Source organism: Podarcis muralis, chromosome 9, assembly GCF_964188315.1.
Source record: "Podarcis muralis chromosome 9, rPodMur119.hap1.1, whole genome shotgun sequence".
NCBI lineage: Eukaryota > Metazoa > Chordata > Lepidosauria > Squamata > Lacertidae > Podarcis > Podarcis muralis.
This window is the reverse complement of record NC_135663.1, coordinates 14,208,339-14,228,852: the sequence shown is the minus strand read 5'-3', so window position 1 is coordinate 14,228,852 and position 20,514 is coordinate 14,208,339. Positions and strand designations below refer to the sequence as shown.

General features: G+C 43.9%; 1 long non-coding RNA gene across 1 annotated transcript; it reads right to left on the bottom strand.

The window, feature by feature from the left end:
* Positions 1-419: 419 nt before the first annotated feature.
* On the bottom strand, positions 420-15,694 carry LOC144328936 (uncharacterized). Its single transcript, XR_013394318.1, has 3 exons — positions 15,066-15,694; positions 13,273-13,324; positions 420-1,228 (listed from the first exon to the last, which is right to left on the bottom strand). It is a non-coding gene; the product is annotated as an uncharacterized LOC144328936 (long non-coding RNA).
* Positions 15,695-20,514: the final 4,820 nt, after the last annotated feature.

The following is a 20,514-nucleotide window of genomic DNA, read 5'->3' as shown; positions in this document are numbered from 1 at the left end:
AGCTTCCATCAGCCTCCGGTCCTCATCTCAAATGGTCAGGGATGATGGGAGCTGCAATTCAACCACATCTGGAAGGCCAAAGGATCCCCATCCCTGCCAAGCTCTGCTCCAATTCCGGCTCAGCTCTGCCCATCCACTCATCTAAGACTGTCTCAGCCAAACCTTTCTTGCTCAATTAGCCCACTGCACGCAGACTAAATGTATGTCCCTAGCCTTGGCTTCCACCCTGACTGCCTTCCTCTAGACCAGGGGTAGTCAACCTTTTTATACCTACCACCCACTAATGCATCTTTCTTGATGGTAAAATTTCCTTACTGCCCACCAGTGCTTGTTGGAAGGAGGATTCAACTTGTTCTGTAGAACCTCCTACCGCCCACCTAGAATCATGAAACGTCCACTAGTGGGTGGTCGGGACCAGGCTGACAACCCCTGCCCTAGGCAGATTCAAGTTTTCCAATGTCCTTCTCAAAATGTGTATAGAATGGGACACAGTACTCCAGATTCAGTCTTTTTTTGTGTATATAATTGTATTAAGTTTTCTGTTTTACTATTTAAAATACAGTGGTACCTCGGGTTACAGATGCTTCAGGTGACAGACGCTTCAGGTTACAGGCTCCGCTAACCCAGAAATAGTACCTTGGGTTAAGAACTTTGCTTCAGGATAAGAACAGAAATCGTGTGGCAGTGGCGCGGCAGCAGCGGGAGGCCCCATTAGCTAAAGTGGTGCTTCACGTCAAGAACAGTTTCAGGTTAAGAATGGACCTCCGGAACGAATTAAGTACTTAACCCAAGGTACCACTGTACTCATTTTACATCCTTAAGATATCAATGACTTCCCTTCTTCTCATTCCATGGTTCATTTTACATATCATAAATCCCTGCATATTTTACAAAAACTATGCCATTCAGTATTCCATTATTGCATCCATCAAAACTTGTTTACACTGTTGAATTTATCTTACTGCTGCCAGCATTTTCAGCTGTACACAATTACGTCCCATATATTCAGTAAATGTTTTCCAATCTTCTTTAAACGTATGTTCTTCTGGTTCTCTTATTCTATATGTCAAGTTTGCGAGTTGTGCGTATTCTGTCAACTTAAGTTACCATTCTTCTTTTATTGGGACCTTGCTCATTTTCCATCTTTGGGCTGACAAAACACGGGCCGCAGTAACAGTACTTGCACAGTTCTCCAGATTCAGTCTGACCAATGCAGAATAAAGTGGAACTATTAACAAAGTAGATGCAAACTTTTAGAATATGCTATAGAGAAAGGCACACGACACCATTGTTGTCAGTTTGGGGCACCAGGCTAAGACATTTTTATTTACCCAATATTTTGATGGTTAACATTGTTAACAATCAAATTGTGTTGCTCATCTTTTAATGGGGTGGGGTAGGACCGGACCTTCTTATTATACTGTAGGATGATCATTTAAAGAATTTAGAGTTGTACATTGTTTTGCTTTGGGTAAATTAATTTTACCTGTTTGCATTTTATCTTGTTAAGTAGTTTGGAGACCTTTTTAAATATAAAGAGCTGAACATGATATAATAACAGTATTACATAAGTAGTTTTATATTCTTATATGAATTTTACATGCATTTTTACCTGCTGGTTGTTTTAGGAAACCTAGAGTTTATATGTATATAATATGCATATTTTGTGTAAAATATGCAATGTTTTTCACATTCTTATCAAGATTCAGGAGCGAGGTGGAAATGATTAAAAAAAATAAATCTGTGTGGACTATCTCAGCCTTGAGATATTTAGAAAATTCCATCCCTAGTCATGTTGAATGCTGCTCCAAGATAATAATTCCTATTAGCGCCCTTCAAGGAGATGCAAACATCAAGGAGTAAGTACTCTCTCCTTCATCTCTAAGACAAAAAGACAAAATAGAGATAAGGGACTGACATACTAACTAGTGCCATAATGACCAGAGAGAACTCAGCCATGTAGTCTCCTGAAAACATAGACAGTCTCTCTCTCTCCCTTTGCATCTCAAGATTGATTTTGCTCTGGTAGTTCAATTGTTGTTCAACAATACAATAAAGATGCATCCACTGCTAACTTAAATTTGATCAGGGCAGATGATTCCTTGCCAATAGGATAACCTTCTGCGAAAATACTTATCCATGCATATTTTATTGGGATATTAAAAAAAGAAAAAAGTCTACAGGATCCTTTCAGGGAGGAGCATATATTGTTTTGTTTGTTCCTTCATTTGCTGACAAAAGAGTTGTCAAAAGTAATGTTTATAACAATTTAACGGGTTATTTGCTTATTAGATATTAATCATTCTGTTGCGGCACGGGGTCCTTGCTGGTGCTCGTCTCCTAGACCAGTGATTCTGATCTCAATTAGATTATGTCTCTCTCTTTTACCTCCCCATAAATCATTCCGGCAAACTGAAATTAACAGCTACTGGAGCGCATTAATAATCTACCTCACACATTGGAAAATGCATTAGCTGGAACCCTCCCATCGCTCCGACTGTTAAGCACATCATTTTGTTTATGAAATATAAACATTTCATGGAAGAGCACTCACACATTGCCGCAGGCCTGCTGACAGCTAAAATGATTGCCCACAATTGCCAGTCAGTCAAGCGCCCAAATAAAGTTTGTTTAAATCCACGAGTCTGTGACTATCCCATTTTCTCGGGCATTAACACAAAACGCAGGGAAAAACAACAACATTTAAAGTAACACTGTTCCATTACTGTCAGAAGAAGAAGAGGGGGAAACGGATTTTCTAGATCACTGGCATTCTGAGTAGACATGCTGGTTCTGTTATTACGATTAAACACAGAACTAGAAATGCAGGGACCAGGAAGTTTCCTTTTACCAGATCATTCTAGTTTAATATTGCCTACTTGATGGTAGATCTCTAGGGCATCAGACAGATGTTTTCGCCAGCCACACCTGGAAATGCCAGAGAACAAACCTCTTGCACACAATGCAGATTACTTAGCTATGGTTGCTTCCTATATTACATCTAGGTAGAGACCAAACGAACAGGAGGAATTCCTAGCCCTGCTTGGAGATGCCCAGGACGAAATCAGTGCTCTAGCTCTATCCTGAGCTATGGCCTTTCCCCATATACATCCCTCACTGCCATCGGAAATTCTCCCTCTATCTGGGGATTAATAAGGCTGTGCAAGGGAAAATGTCTCCCACGCTTCTCCAATTGGTTGTGGATCTGTGGCTTGTTCCATTTTCAGGCTTCTATTACCACCTGCCCCTGCTCCTCCTACATTCTAGGCTGGTTGTGTTAGAATTCCTGCTCCATGATTGCTGTCATGGGATTGTTGTCTATCACATGACGGTGTATGTTTTGACTCCACAGAGTGGGAAGTGACGGAGACAGGATGTTTGTGTTACTGTGTTCCATGAAGTGGGACTATTGCCCTTTGTTCTTTTTCTCTTTGCTAACTGATGCTAGAGAGAGAGGGAGCCATGTTGCTGTGGTCCGTGTGTGTTTATATGTAAATAAAGTAGATTAGCCAAAATGCTGAGTTGCTGAGGTCTGTTACGCAAGCTGCGAAGACTCTGCGGATCCCTAAGTGTGCCAATGTCTGTTGGCATCAGTCGCTGTGATGTTCAGGCTGAAGAAAGCTTTTGAAGCTACTGAACAAACGACCAGGAGGAAGAGAACATGCCAGTCGGGCATGTGTCTCTACCAGGGTCCTACTCGAGTGTAGGACGAGCTCCTGACAGGTTGAAGTGTGTGAAGGGGGAACTATCCGCATCGCTGCATGTCATTGCATGCATGGTTTGGCTTTCTCAGTCCAGGAGTGCTGGTCACTATTATGAACCATAGTTAAATATAGAGTGATATCCATTTTTCAGTCTCTTGCAGCAACCAGGTTGTCTTGGACTGCACATCATCCTGTTCTCACAATGCCAATCCAGATGCTTATGGGAAGCCCACAGGCAGGGCCTGAGCACAACAACACACTCCCTACCTAACAGTTCCCTGCATGATGCCTACAGCAATGGTTTTGCTGGAAGAAGCAAAGATCACCAGCGTCAAAGCAATGATTCTTCAACATCAACTTCATTGGACTGGTCATGTTGTGCAGATGCCTGATGATCGTCTTCCAAAGCAACTTGTTGTTGTTTAGTCATTTAGTCGTGTCCGACTCTTCGTGACCCCATGGACCAGAGCACGCCAGGCACTCCTGTCTTCTATCTTCCAAAGCAACTACTTTATTCCAAACTTAAAAATGCAAAGCGTAATACTGGTGGTCAACAAAAGTTTCAAAGACTCTCTCATGGCAAAAATGTAGTATAAACACCGACAACTGGGAAACACTGGCCTGCGAGCGCTCCAATTGGAGAACGGCCTTTACCAAAGGTGTCATGGACTTTGAAGACGCTCAAACTCAGGACGCAAGGGAGAAACGCACTAAGAGGGAGGCACGTTTGGCAAACCCTCACCATGATCAACTCCTGCCCAGAAACCTATGTCCCCACTGTAGAAGGATGTGTGGATCCAGAATTGGCCTCCACAGTCACTTACGGACTCACTGTTAAAACTGTGCTGATGGAAGACAATCTTACTCGGCTGCGAGTGATCGCCAAAGAAGCAGCAGAAGCAGCTTGCATTTTAAATTTTAATACCTGGCATCTTCCCTTCAATACTCCAGATATTATCTAAATTTATTAATCCCTAACCCTCCCTGACTCTAGCAGTTTTGGGTGCCCTTGCAGCCCCGAACTCTGTTACCATGGATGTGTAACACTATTATGAAAAGGTTTGCCTTCCCCAGGAGAGAGCAAGTTTGCTAAGATGCTTCTTGTGGCACCAAGTGCCTTTCACGGGCTATTGCAAGTTTGCTGGCTGCAGCCACGTCTGGTCAGAGATGGTCTGGCTGTGGTGGAAAAGCCATAGCTCAGAAGCAGACCGTCTCCTATGCATGCAAAAGGTTCCAGGTTCAATTCCAGGCATCTCCAGGTAGAACTGGGAGAGATTGAAACCTTGGACACCTGCTTCCAGACAATGCTGAGCTAGATGATGTTGTTATTTTTGTGCCATGTTATTCATGTCACCACAAAAGCTTACATAGCACCTTTGCCCTGCCCTGCTTCTTGAGGACCTAGTTTCAGTAGGGCATTATTCTGTTCTCATACACAAGTTACCCAGCTTTGTGCCCATTTGAAATAAAAGCAATAATGGTTGCTCTCCATGGAGTTGGTAATTAATTACCTAATTATTTCATTAAATGTTCCTAGTAAAAGGTAAACATTGCTGGTATTTAATAGACAAAGTCTCCTTTGAACCAGGGGTGATATTCTGGGGAAGGAAGGGGGATAGCCTATTGCTGTATATTTGCATTAGACTGAAATATTAGACTGATAATGGAAACATTTTTTAGCTTGTTTCGTTAGAAATGAGGCACAAATGCTTTCTTTTAATGGGTACATTTGCTGTCTTCCATGAGTACTGCCATAAGAACATATTAAGACAGCCTTTCTCAACCTGTGGGTCCCCAGATGTTGTTGAACTACAACTCCCATCACTCCTAACTAGCAAGGCCAGAGCTCAGGGATGATGGGAGTTGTAGTCCAACAACATCTGGGGACCCACTGGTTGAGAACTGCTGTATTAAGAGCTTTGCTGGTCCAGGCCAAGGACCCATTCAAAATGGCACCCGGTCTCCAGCAGTGTCTAGTGTCCTTTGGGCAAAAGGCAAGAGCAACAATAGGTGAAGCCAGAGCCAATGACAGGCAGAGCCAATGAATTTCAGTTTTGTCCCCATCCTTCTTACTGATGAATTCTGCAAGGGCAACCCTTGGACTAAGGAGAAGGAAGGTGACAGTGAGTGCCACCTTCTATACTGATTGTAAGTAAGAAGATAGGCAGGTGAGGACTGGCTGAGGTTGGTGGGGCACTGGCTGTTTCTGACACTCAAAAGGGCATGAGGGCAACCAACTTGAACTTCTGTTTGCCCCACCAGCTGGTATTAGAGGAGTACTTGTGGACAACCTCCACAGGGCCATTGGCAATGAGAATGTGTCCTTCTTGGCATCTGTGAATAACATATACTAGGGGCACAAAGCTGGCAACTCTCCAAATATTGCTTTCATCCAACTCCCATCATCCCTGACCCTTGGTCATGTCATGTTTTGGTCATTTCTGGATCCCAAGGAAAAGGCACCTTGCCCCGACAGAGGTTCAGGGTGGACTGAAGACTCTTAAGCCTCTGTTTCCAGATTTATTCTAGGATCCACCCCCTTGTTGACCCTTCAGATTATTAAAAGCTCAATCCTGGGGCCAGAAGACAGGTACCCCTCATCTGTTTGATAGCCTTCTGCCTGCTGTGTGCTCTGGGTGAGGCATTTGGTTCCTTAGGCTTAAGAGGTCCTGGTTCTGATGACATAGGAAATTCTCCTGGGAGCTCCCATTTGACAGCCTTAGGCATGGTGGTCTCCTGAGCTCTAGCAGCATGCTGGTCCGGCTCCTAAGCTTGTCTCACTGCAACCTCTGACTGTGTGTCTGGATTGCTGTTGGATTCAAGTGTTATGACACAACATGCTAGCTGGGAGTTGTGGGAGTCAGATACCAACAGCATATGGATAGCCACAAGTACCCAACCTTTTTATTCAAGAGTGTCCAGCTGGTTTGGGAGCAAGGATACCACTTTAAAGTGATTCCATTCCTTCAGAAGCTGACACTTGGTAAATGCTGCTGTAGATCCTATGAATTAACTTCAGATGAGGCACTGGAGGGCTCCATCTTGTTCCCTGTGTAGTTTAAGGTCTATATTAAGCTACTGGGATTTTGCAAGGATTTTGAGCTTGAGATCACCAAATTCCAGTAGAGTGGTAAAAGTAAAGGTAAAGGTAAAGGTAAAGGGACCCCTGACCATTAGATCCAGTCGCAGACGACTCTGGGGTTGTGATGCTCATCTAACTTTATTGGCCAAGGGAGCCGGTGTACAGCTTTCAGGTCATGTGGCCAGCATGACTAAGCCGCTTCTGGCAAACCAGAGCAGCGCATGGAAATGCCGTTTACCTTCCCGCCAGAGTGGTACCTATTTATCTTCTTGCACTTGAAGTGTTTTCCAACTGCTAGGTTGGCAGGAGCAGGGACCGAGCAACGGGAGCTCACCTTGTCGCAAGGATTTGAACCGCTGACCTTCTTTTCGGCAAGCTCTAGGCTCTGTGGTTTAACCCACAGTGCCACTCGCGTCCTAGCAGAGTGGTACCCCCTTTCTATAGGAATGTAGAAGCACCCCAGTGTTCATTCTTATGAAAAGGTTGATCCTCTGGGAATGTTCCAAATTCCCAGGTAGCACTCAGAAAAGATCAAGACCTTGCAAGCAGTTTGGAGGCAATCTAAGTCTTCCTCTGAAGACAGTAGTAGTGCAGTTAGGTTCATAGGAGTAGAGGCATTCCTTCAGATACCAAAGTCCCATGTCATTTAGGGTTTTAAAGACTAAAATCAGCATTTTGAAGAGCGAGACAATGGAGTGCATGGAATCAGTCTTTCAGCATGGAAGCAACTATACTCTAGAACTCCCTGCTTATTGACATTAGAGAGGTAAACCTTCACTGTACCTTTGTGTTTAGGCAAACCTGCCCAGATATGTAAAGCTGTCATGCATTGCAATTTTATTTTTAAACTGCTGGTTTTATTTATATTTTTAAAAATCATTTTTAGGGAAACTTGTTTCAACACCTGAATTTTCCATGGGTGGGACATTTTAAGCTAGTTTTTTTTTTTTTAAAAAAAGAATTGTGCTTTAAATGGTGTATGTGTTTAAAAAATGCTGCTTGTAATGTATGCCTGTGCTTGTTTGTTTTTTGCTTAAGATATTGCAAGTTGCTTTGAGCTGCCATGGCAAGAAAGCAGCTTGAGCTGTTGTGAGTAATAAATTTAGTAAGTCAATAATAATAATAATAATAATAATAATGATAATGACAATAACAACAACAACAACAACAACAACAACAATAATAATAATAATAATTGTCAGGGGTTCAGGGAGAGAGGCACAGATGAGGGAGGAGACTGAGAGCGAGGGGGAAGGATCCCAGGGCGACGAGGAAGAGGATGACAATGACTCGAGGGTTTCCATGAGTCTTTCCAGTGAATCGGAGGATTCCCAAAAGGGGGCGCCCCTGGTCAGGCCAAGGGGAGCCACAGGGGGGAATAGTCAGGAGCAGGGGAGCAGCAGGGGAACCCCAAGTGGGAGTTGGAGATCGGGGCCGGCTTCTCCGCCGGAACGGAGTGAAGAGGGTGGAGTTCCCAGTGGGTCAGACGAAGCAGAGCAGGAAGCAGAGAGGGGAAGGAGATTGGGGCAAGACGTCCTGCCGGAAGGGGCGGAGAGTAGTACAGAGAGTAGTGTAACTGTCAAAAGGAAGGTCAGAAGCAGTGTACGCGCACCAAGTTCAAATGTGGAGGCGCGCGGAAATGAGGAGAGCCCGGAGGAGGAGCCTGGTCCCAAAGCACGGAGGAGGGGGGAGCAGGCGTCTGGGGATTCAGCCTCGGGGGAATCCAGGAGGGAAGGAACCCAGGGGGGCAGAAAGACCCTGCGGAAAAGAAAGGACAGGAAGAGGTGGACCAGCACAAGCCTCTTAAACTGGTGTAGAGGCGGGACTGATTCAGAGGGGACTTCAGCGGTCTAAGCCTAACAGACGTGGGGCCGCGCGCCTCGGCTGTGGAGCTAACAAAGTTCTTCAATAAAAGCTTTTGTATATAAAGTGGACTTGGCGTTGGTCTCTTGTGAGCTGGGACCTGAGGCGGCCCTGACAATAATAATAATAATAATAATAATAATAATAATAATAATAATAATAATAATAATAATATGGAATGAGTGGGTGGAGTTTCTTCATTAAGAATGTGGCTTGCAAGCTGCCTTGAGTCTCACGATCCCTTTTCCATGGACTCAGCCATTCTTTGCACCCGCCTTTGGTGCTAGGTTGCTCTTTCTGCTCTCCTTTATTGTTGACCTTCGTGTACAGACGGGAAATTGAATGTGCAGAGTCAGGCACTCAACAGAGCTGAGGATCCTAGCTCATGTCAATAACATCAGGTTAATATCCTCTGGTTTCATGCACCGTGAACCGTATGCATTAGAATGAACATTTTACTATTTGTTTAAAAATGGAAATTCACTGTCCCCAAAGGGCTGGTGTGGATCAATACTGCAAATTAAGCCTGTAATTCTTGAGTTGGGAAGCAGCAAGCTTCCTATAAATATGTGGGGGAGAGCAGCAGTCCCACGAGCCATTCCTATTGGCCTTTTCCAACCTGGTGCCCTCCAGATATTGTTGGACTACAACTCCCATAATTGCTGACCATCGGTCCTGTTAGCTGGAGCTAGCTGGAGATGGAGTTCCACAACATCTGGAAGTCCACAAGTTCTCCATCTCTGGTGTATGGCAATTCATATGTGATGAATAAAGCAAATCTACATGCAGATTAAATTTTTATTTCTTTCTTTTAAAAATATACAAAATCATGTGGAAGTGGAACAGATTTGTGGTTGAACACATGTGAAGCTGACTGGGATGGACTGATTTCTTCACCTGTCCTTCTAGCTGGCATGGCAACCAACCTTTACGAAGGATGCTCTACAAGATGTGGTCCAGATATAAGCCAAAAGAAGCATCCCTCACTTTGGGCGGGGGGAATACTTGACAGCAGGATTGTCAGAGAGCACCAATTGAAATGAAAACAGAAGTGAAAATTGCTGCAGCTTATATGCTTCTTCTGTGGTCAAGAATGGAAATCAGTTAAGCAAATACAATTGGTATTCATTCACATCATTGTGTTTTTGTTTTGTTTAAGCTTGCAAACAATTCTTTTTGTAACATTGACGTTTCTTTTACATTGAAAAGAATGCCAGTTACATAAGCAGTTACATAAGTTACCCAATTTATGATACCGCGTTTACTCGAATCTAATGCTCATCTTTTTTGGCCAAATTACGTTGCAAAATTGAAGGTACACATTAGATTCAATGACACATTCTCCAGCAAATCCTTTTTTTGGTTCTGAAAATTGAGGTGCTCATTAGATTTGATGGTGCATTAGACCCGAACAAAAATGGTAAGTAGTGGACAGCAAGGTGCATAATGCAGTATTTGGTAGAAACTGGACTGCAGTAAAACAGAAACAGTGCGGTTGCTGACAAAGGCAGGTTGGTATGGAAATTTCTGCATTCTTACATCCCTATGTGACAGTAATCAACATCTACAGGGCGTGTGTGTGTGTGTAGGGGAAACACTGTTCTTAAAGATACCAAGATAATTGTACAGTATAGCTGCTTGTACAAAGAGTGGAGAGTGGCAGAGAGGAATGTTTCTTCTGCTTTCCCAGCCAATACAGACACGATTAACTAACATGACAAGTCAATGCAGGCCACATTCTACCCCTCCACCCGCTGCTTGTTTCTTTGGTGTAGGGAAGATTTATGTTCCTTTCTGAAAACGATGAGGATTACTCTGCAAGAAAGACTTCTTCAGTTTCTTTAGTGTCTGTCTCCACAGCAGCGATGTGTTTCCTTTTTATGGCTTCGGGTAATCATGGTCGGCGGTTCGAATCCCTGCGGCGGGGTGAGCTCTCGTCGTTCGGTCCCAGCTCCTGCCCACCTAGCAGTTCGAAAGCACCCTTAAAGTGCAAGTAGATAAATAGGTACCGCTTTATAGCGGGAAGGTAAACGGCGTTTACGTGTGCTGCACTGGTGCAGGCTCGCCAGATGCAGCTTGTCACACTGGCCACGTGACCCGGAAGTGTCTGCGCACAACCCTAGAGTCTGTCAAGACTGGCCCGTACGGGCAGGGGTACCTTTACCTTTACCTTAATCTGGGTTGCTCTCAAATCTGAGAAATATGGCACATGTCATGGCCTGCACCCACAAGATTAGGTAAGTCCACGTGTCCATGAATTTGGTCTCCACCCCCATCGTTCTGAGGTCCAGCGCTGAGGGCCGTCTGGCAGGTCCCTCACTGCGAGAAGCTAAGTTACAGGGAACCAGGCAGAGGGCCTTCTTGGTAGTGGCACCCACGCTGTGGAACGCTCTCCCACCGATGTCAAAGAGAACAACAACTACCAGACTTTTATATGACATCTGAAGGCAGCCCTGTTTAGGGAAGTTTTTAATGTTTGATGCATTACTGTATTTTAATATTGTGTTGGAAGCTACCCAGAGTGGCTGGGGAAACCCAGCCAGATGGGTGGGGTATAAATACAGTGGTACCTCGGGTTACATACGCTTCAGGTTACAAACGCTTCAGGTTACAGACTCTGCTGACCAGAATGAATTAAGTACTTAACCTGAGGTGCCACTGTAATAAATTATTATTATTGGCCATACTCATGAGACTTGCAGCTGGAAGCCTGGAGGTAAAATCCCAAGGGCCAGATAGAGAGGCTTGGAGGGCCACATTCATCTCCCAGGCATGAGTTCCTCCATGCCTGCTTGAGGAAGGGTCAGGGATGGAACAATTGCATGCACATGGTGTTCTTTAGCACTGGCATCTTAAACAACATAGTTCCCTTCTGAATGCCAAAAACTGAACAGATTGGCCCTCTGTGCAAGTTTAGAATCATTTCAAGGGGTGCACCTCATTCTGAAAGCTGGCCTCATGCTGCTCCTCTTTCACAGCTCGCCACCTCCAAACGAATGCATGAACTGGGGCTGTGTATTTCCTGATAATGCAACGGGGATTGACTCACTGTTCCTCTCCAGCATGATGCTTTGAGCGAAAGCCTTTTGAAATTTACGACGGTTATCAATGTGTTTCACTCAGTATGTAGGAGAAAATATGAGAAACATATTTCATGATAAAGTAGGTTTCTAGTTAACAGGACAAAATGAGAGTAAAGCAATAGATCAGTGTAATATGTCAAGCAAGAGAAAAGTCCAATTTATTGGAAATAAATAATACGCAACATTCACAAGTACATAATATGGGGGTGGGAATTGATTCAGGAAATAGAAAAGAAAACACTTCTATTTAGCATGTGATTCCATTTTGCAATTAACAGACCTGATTAACAAATCCGTTCATTTATGACAGATCTCTATTCATGGTTAAACAGAAGTTCAATATTGATGGTGTTGTTAACAATTCACCGCTATCTCATTCTTGGAGGCATATACGATTGCCTTAAAAATAAGGGAATTGTTCTCCCAGTTCCTTCTGGGTGGCAAAGCCCAGTGGTGTCCCCCTCCCTCAATCTTCTTGGTGTATTTTCATGGATGAGAACATCATCATCATCACTAAAATTTATATCCCACCCTTCCTCTCAAAAGAGTCTAAGGTGTCATGTCACAGCACACCAGCCATGACACAGAAACCAAAGGAAATCAATAGAATTAAGGTCCGTCCAGACTGTCACTACTTTCTAGGAAGAATGCACTGAATAATAATAATATACCCCGCTCTCCCCAGCCAAAACCAGACTCAGAGCAGCTAACATCAAATGTATAATACATTAACATAAAATCAGGAAATCAATTAAATTACACCCTAAAATCAGATCAGGATCAGAATAAAATCCAATCAGATGGCAACCTGCAGATTAGGGTTGGGGACCTTAACGCTGAACTTATACGAGCCTATGAGAAAAATTGGGAGGCCATTTTCATGCGGTTCTTATGAAAGGGGAGAAGGAGTCAGACTGAACCCAGACCAAAGGCCTGACAGAACAGCTCCATCTTGCAGGCCCTGTGGAAAGATGTCAAATCCCGCAGGGCCCTGGTGGAGGCCAGTCTAATCTCCTTAAGGCTCAAGACCTCAAGGAGTGTAAGGTCCTCCATGGGGCATATTTGTTTCATAAAAATGAACAAAGATGTACAAACACCCGGCAAGCAAATTCGGATGAATTCAGGATTATTCCTCCTTGTCATATAACTGTCCTGCAAGCAAATCAGAAGAACTGCCCAATAAACACGGGCCGTAGTCTGACCTCTGTGTAAGCTTCGTGCAAGCAACTCAGGATGAAAGATGATGAAATAGATTGTCTGGAAGAGTCCTTAAAATCCCCAGTTCAGTGGCATGTGTCTGGCGATGATTTATTTTTAGCATCTAAAAGGCATTAGCCTTGGATTTCTAAAATAATAATCATAAAATCCCACTGTTCTCCTAACATTAGAAGATCATATTTTGCAACGTTTCAGATAAGATGCAATTTGACACTGCAAACGGCAGAGGATCCCACAGCAAATCTTTGCTTTGATCACCCAAGTGGGCAAATAGAGGAAAATGGGTTCTTCTAACGACGGGATAAATAGTAAGGAAACATACCTAATATCCTTTTGTGCACGTCCTGGGAGACTGAGAGGAAGCTTTGTGGTTCCTAAAGTGAGCAAACATTGGGGTCATGGAAGTAGCATGGTCACCTGATTCATTATTATTATTATTATTGCAAGGTAAGGTTTTTCCCACGGGGTGGGGGAAAGCCTTTGTCTGGAAAGCAGCGGTGCCCATGTTTTATCAGCACATACTGCTGTCTTTGTGAATGTATTTGAGTATGTTTATCCTGAGAAAATACAGCCCTGTTCTCCATAAGTAGTCTTTGTTACCCAGTCTTGACCTCTTGACCTCTGATTAGGTGGCTAATTCCAAGGGTGAGATTCTTATCACTATGGTCATGACAAATAACTGTGTCTATACCCACTGAACATTGTGTGAATTGTTTGTGGAGAATGGGGTCTCCCGGATGTGATCTGTAGTTTACGCCTGATTTACACACTTGATGGCACCCATGTTATCTCTTGGGTTGGCGAGATCCGGACAACTAACAGGCTTGTGGGCCAGTTGAAATAGTGTGAAGGTGCTAATTCCATCAGCATCTCTACATGAAACTGGTAGCTGTGACCCCTGTCATTTGCATGACCACAGCAGCCGACGCTCAAGCAGCAATCATTACTTAAATAGGGTGCCTGTAGTTCAAAGGCAAGGGACGCAGGTGGCACTGTGGGTTAAACCACAGAGCCTAGGACTTGCCGATCAGAAGGTCGGTGGTTCGAATCCCCACGACGGGGTGAGCTCCTGTTGCTCGGTCCCTGCTCCTGCCAACCTAGCACTTCGAAAGCACATCAAAGTGCAAGTAGATAAATAGGTACCACTCCAGCGGGAAGGTAAACGGCATTTCCGTGCGCTGCTCTGGTTCGCCAGAAGCGGCCTAGTCATGCTGGCCACATGACCCAGAAGCTGTACGCCAGCTCCCTCGGCCAATAAAGCGAGATTAGCGCCGCAACCCCAGAGTCGGTCACGACTGGACCTAATGGTCAGGGGTCCCTTTACCTCTACCTTTAGCTCAAAAGCAGAACACATGCATGACATGAGAAAGGTTCCAGCATCTCCGATAAGGACAGGAAATGAACCATAGAATTGTAGAGTTGGATGGGAACCTGAGGATCATCTAAGTCCAATCCCCTGCAATGCAGGAATATACAGCTGTCGCTTACGGAGAATCGAACCTGCAAACCTTGGCATTATCAACACCATGCTCTAATCTACTGAGCTATCCAGCCTGACACCCTGTCTGGAGATGAGTTGCATATTAGTGTAGACAATATTGAGCTACATAGACCAAGGTATGTCTAGCATCCATGTGACTGTTCACAAGTCCTAAGTACAGTGGTACCTCAGTTTAAGAACAGTCTGGTTTAAGAACAATTTGGTTTACAAACTCCGCAAAACCGGAAATAGTGTCCCGGTTTGAGCACTTTACCTTGGCCTAAGAATGGAATCCGAATGGTGGAAGGGCACCAGCGGCAGGAGGCCTCATTGGGGGAAGCACGCCTTGGTTTAAGAACTGTTTCAGTTGAAGAACAGACTTCCGGAACGGATTAAGTTCATAAACCAAGGTACCACTGTATCTCTGGACTCTTTTCAGTGGGTCGTCTTGCCAGTAGAAACTTTATATGCATATCTATCTTGTCAGAGTGCATTGGAAAGAGTTCATGGTTCTTGGTGGAGCCAAAACATCTCAGAGGGAGAGGTCCTTTGACATCATGGACGTTGGCCTGGTACCCCTGTCGGGAGCAGCCAGGGCAGTGCCACAAAGCTGCCCTCCTGTCACTGCTGCTTACCTGGATAAGGTGGTGCAGGGTGGAGGCAAGATCTGGCGTTGCACGAGAAGACTGCTGGGAGTGGCAGCTTTTGGAAGACATCTTTGCTCTTCTTTATCCCATCCGTTTTGTGTCTGGCAAAATATAAGCAAACAAACAACCACCAGCAGCAGAAGGGCTCTGAAATATTCCACTGTCTGCGGAAGGACTTCCTGTCATCGTAGCCTCCGGTCTAAACACCAAATGCTAACATTTATGATGTATAATGTCCCCGGCTACCACGCATGGCCGCAATTTGGGCACACCTGCCATTAACACTGGTGTGGCAGTTATTTTACTGGGGGTGACAGATTGTGAGGTAGGGAGAGTAATTCAGACTATTACCCAGGTGAAGGCATGAAAGCTCGGTGATATATGAAGACCACTTAAATTCATTGTATCTTGTACATCACATCTTTGATAGATTATAGCTGTGGCATTAAAATGGAAATGGTTTCTCTGAGGCCTGACAGGGGCTGGGGTGACCCGTGACCTCCCTCTGAGGAATGTGACTGACCGAATTATCAGTTAAGAGAAAAATCTACGGGGAATAGACTCACAGTGATGGAGAATACACCATGTGCATATATATATATATATATATATATATATATATATATATATATATATATAAACTTTGAGCTTGATTGAAAGCTGCAGCATTCAAAATGTCACTCTTTCTCCTCACGGTTCCTGGTCCGTCCCTCATCCCCTTCCCTCCCTCCCCAAACCGCCTCAAGCCCCCTCATCTCTGTGCTTTCATACCAGCAGGCCTCCTGATATTGATTGAAAAATTGTTATTAGAGATAGGAGGCCTCCTGCATGCTGCCTAGTGATTTAATCTGGAAAACATTTAATTTTATGAAGCGGTAAATGATCGTGGCACGCTCCCTCGTGTTTGGGAGCAGCTGGCTCTTTAGCGGCTCACCCTTACTGGTCCCCTGTGTCCTCTTCGCAATCATGTGCTTCCTTCCCCTTTGCTTAACAAGTTATTTCAATTTCTAAAACGAATGCCGAACAAGAGAAAGACAACATGCAAATTGAGAGCCGGGGAGCGCCATTCACACATGAAAAAACACCCTTTGGAATTCCCTCAACTCTGCCCTCCCCTCCCGCTCCCTCCCCCTCTTTGCATCTGCCATGAAAGGGAGGGAGCGTGTGGTGGGGTATTTTCCCTCCCCCTTTTTTTAAAAAGAAGAACCAGAGTCTATGTTCTCATCAAATTGTTTTTACCAATGACCTGACACCACCATCTATAATTAATTACATCATTTACATTAGACTATTGACTAAACAAATACATAAATCATAGGCAGAGTCAATAGATGCAGACATATTTAATCATGTTCTAAATAATGATTACTGCTCCCATAATGCAATAATTATTTTCAGCAGCTGACTTGAATTAATCTTCTGTCAAAGTGCCATCTGAGGAAAGAAAGCCGACAGAGAGGAAGATGGAGAAGGAAGCATCCGCGAAGGAGGGACCGTCTCAGTTGTCTCCCTTTTATTCTCCTGTCACCTCAGCTCCCCCCCCCCACTCTCTGGGCCTCATTCTGCCAGGGTTGGATGCTTCCTAGACCATTCATTTGCATTTGGCTCTCAGCATTTGTGGCCAGAGTTGCAGTGACTGCACACCTGAAGGGGTGCATGTGTACACTGGTTTATTTTCCCTGGCCTTCGCTAGGCCTTCATGGTGCATCACTTTGAAACTCTTGTCTTGCTTGGATCAGTTGCACTGAGACCATGCAGTTATCCCCTGGGGCACTGTGTTAAAAGCTGGACTGGCTTGAAGTTGGGCAGTTTCCTCCATATCAGCTTGCAAAGATGGAAGGGCGAAGGAAATCCTATGAATCAGATTGCAGCTGTCAATTATGGGGGAAACTTGCTATCCTGATCTTTATCCGGCCCCACTGCCTACAAAACCTTATAAAACATTCGTATTCTGCATACATTTGAACATGCCGTTTGAAGTCTGTTTTATGTACATTACTGGCCCAAAAATGGAAGCAAGAAGAATTACCGACGATTGAAGAATGGAGAATGAAGTTAATGGGCTATGCAGAACTAGATAAACTAACAGGAAGGATTCGAAACTGGCGGGACTATAAATTTACGGAAAACTGGAGTAAATTTACGGACTACTTGAAAAGTATTTGTGAGGATCAGACGACGTTTGTAGGTTTGCAATAAGTTTTGTGTGGAGTATTATTGGAAGTATTGCAAAAATGGAGAAGGGGAAGGATGATTTGTTAAGAGATGTAAAGGCAATATAAAGTTAAGAAATGCATAAGAAGTGGTTAAAACGGTGGATCATCAGAGGTGCTGATGGAAGTCTTAAAAAGATTGTATAAGTGATAGGTTTTGTGGTACATTTTATAATTTATATGTTAAAATCAATAAATAAATATATATAAAAAATGAAGTCTGCTTTATGTACAGTGGTACATCGGTTTTTGAATGTCTCTGTTGACGAACATTTCGGTTTTCAAACGTCATAAACCCAGAAGTTAATGCTTCGGTTTTTGAACACACCTTGGAAGTCGAACATGCCATGCGGCTTCCGTATTGAGTTTTCCGTATTGAGTTTTTGGTTTTCGAACATTTCAGAACTCTAACGGTCTTCCAGAACGGATTACGTTTCAAAACTGAGGTACAGTCATACCTCGTGTTGTGTTAGGGTTGCGTCTTTTTGGCTTGCGAACACTGCAAACCTGGAAGTGTATACTTCTGGGTTTTGCTGTGTGTGTGTGTGTGTGTGTGCGTGCGCAGAAGTGTTCTGTGCACTTCGCACATGCGCAGACTTTTAGTTTTGGTTTTAGTTGCAGACTTTTCGGGGTACAAACGGCATCCCAGAACTGATCATGTCCACAACTAGAGGTATCACTGTACCACTGTTGATATATAAATACCATCCATCCATCCATCATCCATCCATCCATCCATCCATCCATCCATCATATTGTATTATTGTAGGTCACAGCTACATCATACATTTAAAGCACTCTTACACCTCTCTAACAGTCATGGCTTCCCCCCAAATAATCCTGGGAACTATAGCTTAATAAGGGCACTGACCTCACAGAGCTACAATTCCCAATTATAGTTCCCAGGATTCTTCATGACTGTTAAAGGGGTACAAGAGTGCTTCAAACGTGTGGTGTGGATAGGCTCAAAGCTTCTTAAAAGCATAATTTGAGTTAGAAGATTATGTCCTAGAATGTCTATTGAACAGCAGGTCAAACATTTCATTAATAAATATAATCAAGCAAAACCACTTTGCTTTGCTTAGTTTGTAATCTCCCCTCCCCTTTATACTTTGCCAAAAATCTGCAAAGTGTCTGGATAGTGCCAATATTTCCATGATCCCTGCAAGTCATGACTTGGCATATCTTCTGACAAGGAGTGGTGGGTTTCAAAAGAGTAAATGTAAAGTTAGGATGCTACTTAATTACAGAGATCTTAGTCAATTATGCTATGGTTTTTTTAATCAATTAAATACACACAAATTTGCATACAAAAGCAAATGTCTGGACAAAAAGAGCATTAATTATTTTTATATTGCTCATGCACTGTATGAGGCTCATGCCTCATACAGGCGCCATCTTAGAAGAGGCATTGTGCAAATTGTGTAGAACTTTGGACCTCCCCAGCCCCTTCATTGAAATTTGTGGGTGCCCAGGCCCCCATGGCCCCACAAGGATGGCATAGGTGTGGCAGCATGTGACAGCTATTATGAGCCCCTTTCAGTCCAGTCATATGACCTAGCAAACTTGGTGGAACTTAATCAGCAAAAATGGTGCTCAGGGTAGCGTAAGTCAGATTCCTACAAATCCTTCCCAAACAGTGTTTGGAAGAAGGGTAACTTGCCTTGCTTAAGTATTGTCTACTTTCTATAGTTAAGATTGCTCTGTTAGTGGACCTGATAAGTAACTCTGCCTGTCTGCCTGTCTCTCTCTTTCTCTCAGTCCTCTCCTCACCCCAACACATGGAAATATGGAGGGTGAGAAGACTGATTTACAATTTGGTGTCGTAAGGATGACAACTGGCTAGATAACGCGTGCGAAACATTTTGAACACTTGAAAGTACCATACTAATATTGATTATTACTGTAGAAGAAGAAGAAGAAGAGTTTGGATTTGATATCCTGCTTTATCACTACCCGAAGGAGTCTCAAAGCAGCTAACATTCACCTTTCCCTTCTTCCCCCACAACAAACACTCTGTGAGGTGAGTGGGGCTGAGAGACTTCAAAGAAGTGTGACTAGCCCAAGGTCACCCAGCAGCTGCATGTGGAGGAGCGGGGAAGCGAACCCGGTTCCCCAGATTATGAGTCTACCACTCTTAACCACTACACCACACTGGCTGTACATTTAGAATGCTCTCATCACAGGTTACCCTGTTCTCAGAGTGGCCAACCACATGCTTATGGGTTTCTTTGCTACTGTGGCTTCCAGCAACTAGCATTCAGAAGCATATTGTGTCTGACAGTGGAAGCAGAATGTAGCCATCAGGCCTTGTTGTTGTTTAGTCGTTTAGTCTTGTCCGACTCTTCATGACCCCATGGGCCAGAGCACGTCAGGCACTCCTGTCTTCGCCATCAGGCCTAGTAGCCATCAATAGCCTGGTCTTCCATGAATTGATCTAATCCTCTTCTAAAGCCATCTAAGCTGCGGGCCATCACTGTGACTGCCTATTGTGAGAGGCTATCCCAACTTTAATTATGAAGATCTGCTTTATTTTGTCCACCATTCAGCTTCATTGGACATCCCAAAATTCTAGGATTATGAGAAAGGGAGAAAAACTTGCATGATTAATGAATTAATCAGTTAGTTGTATTGATTAATGCTTTCAACCCTAAATATGTACATGATTTAATTTACTATATTAGGGATTACAAGACAGTTGCGAGAGAGAGAGAGAGAGAGAGAGAGAGAGAGAGAGAGAGAGAGAGAGAGAGATTTCTATATTATATAATTGTGCAATCCCATTGTGTGCTCACTGGAAGGACAGATCCTGAAGCTGAGGCTCCAATACTTTGGCCACCTCATGAGAAGGGAAGACTCCCTGGAAAAGACCCTGATGTTAGGAAAGACTGAGGGCACAAGGAGAAGGGGACGACTTATGTACTGAGTTGAATAGGATCCAGATGGTTGGATAGTGTTCTCGAAGCTACCAGCATGAGTTTGACCAAACTGCGGGAGGCGGTGGAAGACAGAAGTGCCTGGCGTGCTCTGGTCCATGGGGTCACGAAGAGTCAGACATGACTCAACAACAACAACAATTAAAAAAAAAAGTACCTGTAAATTAAGTGAGGATTATTCTCAGGCAAGTGAGTATAAGATTTTGGGCTAAGAATTCAATGCCTTCCCTGCCACATCCTCAGATGCTTTTCAGTGGTAGTCAACAGAGGCATTTTTAAAGGTGAATC